The following is a 2,067-nucleotide window of genomic DNA, read 5'->3' on the forward strand; positions in this document are numbered from 1 at the left end:
TTCATAGTATAGTAAGGCATAAAAAGTCACAAAAAGATTTCATAGTATAGTAAGGCATAAAAAGTCACAAAAAGATTTCATAGTATAGTAAGGCATAAAAAGTCATAAAAATGTCATAGTATAGTAAGGCATAAAAAGTCATAAAAACTTCATAGTATAGTAAGGCAAAAAATTTCATAGTATAGTAAGGCATAAAGAGTCATAAAAATGTCATAGTATGGTAAGTCATAAAAAGTCATAAAAATGTTATAGTATAGTAAGGCAAAAAAATCATAGTTGAGTAAGGCATAAAAAGTCATAAAAATGTCATAGTATGGTAAGTCATAAAAATGTTATAGTATAGTAAGGCAAAAAAATCATAGTTGAGTAAGGCATAAAAAGTCATAAAAATGTCATAGTATAGTAAGGCATAAAAAGTCATAAAAACATCATAGTATAGTAAGGCAAATAATGTCATAGTATAGTAAGGCATAAAAAGTCATAAAAACATCATAGTATAGTAAGGCAAAAAATGTCATAAAAATGTCATAGTATAGTAAGGCATAAAAAGTCATAAAATGTCATAGTATAGTAAGGCATAAAAAGTAATAAAAACATCATAGTATAGTAAGGCAAAAAATGTCTTAAAAATGTCATAGTATAGTAAGGCATAAAAAGTCATAAAATGTCATAGTATAGTAAGGCATAAAAAGTCATATAAAAACATCATAATATAGTAAGGCAAAAAATGTCATAGTATAGTAAGGCATAAAAAGTCATAAAAACATCATAGTATAGTAAGGCAAAAAATGTCATAGTATAGTAAGGCATAGAAAGTAATAAAAACATCATAGTATAGTAAGGCAAAAAATGTCATAGTATAGTAAGGCATAAAAAGTAATAAAAACATCATTGTATAGTAAAGCAAAAAATGTCTTAAAAATGTCATAGTATAGTAAGGCATTAAAAGTCATAAAAAAGTCATGGTATAGAAAGTCATAAATATGTCATAGTATAGGAAGGCATAAAAAGTCATTAAAATGTCATGGTATAGAAAGTCATAAAAATGTCATAGTATAGGAAGGCATAAAAAGTAATAAAAATGATATAGTTTAGTAAGGCAAAAAACATCATAGTACAATAAGGGAAAAAATGTCATAAAAATGTCATAGTATAGTAAGGCAAAAAATGTCATATTATAGGAAGGCATAAAAATTCATAAAAATGTCATGGTATAGAAAGTCATAAAAATGTCATAGTATAGGAAGGCATAAAAAGTCATTAAAATGTCATAGTATAGGAAGGCATAAAAAGTCATTAAAATGTCATGGTATAGAAAGTCATAAAAATGTCATAGTATAGGAAGGCAAAAAATGTCATAAAAATGTCATAGTGTAGTAAGGAAAAAAATGTCATTGTATAGTAAGGCAAGAAAAGTCATAAAAACATCATAGTATTGTAAGGCAAAAATAGTCATATAAAAATCATAGTATAGTAAGGCATAAAAAGTCATAAAAACGTTATAGTATAGTAAGGCATAAAGAGTCATAAAAATGTCATAGTATGGTAAGGCAAAAAAAGTCATAAAAATTTCATAGTATAGTAAGGCATAAAAAGTCATAAAAACATCATAGTATAGTAAGGCAAAAAATGTCATAAAAATGTCATAGTATAGTAAGGCAAAAAAATGTCATAGTATAGTAAGGCATAAAAAGTCATAAAAATGTCATAGTATAGTAAGGCAAAAAAAGTCATAAAAACTTCATAGTATAGTAAGGCATAAAAAGTCATAGTATAGTAAGGCATAAAAAGTCATAAAAATGATATATAAAAAGTCATTAAAATGTCATGGTATAGAAAGTCATAAAAAGTCATATAAAAATCATAGTATAGTAAGGCATAAAAAGTCATAAAAACATCATAGTATAGTAAGGCAAAAAATGTCATAAAAATGTCATAGTATAGTAAGGCAAAAAAATGTCATAGTATAGTAAGGCATAAAAAGTCATAAAAATGTCATAGTATAGTAAGGCAAAAAAAGTCATAATATAGTAAGGCATAAAAAGTCATAAAAATGTCATAGTATAG

The sequence above is a fragment of the Seriola lalandi genome, unplaced genomic scaffold (assembly GCF_002814215.2).
Source record: "Seriola lalandi dorsalis isolate HSWRI2012SDOR001 ecotype SW California unplaced genomic scaffold, Sedor1 jcf7180002054368, whole genome shotgun sequence".
Taxonomy (NCBI): Eukaryota; Metazoa; Chordata; class Actinopteri; order Carangiformes; family Carangidae; genus Seriola; species Seriola lalandi.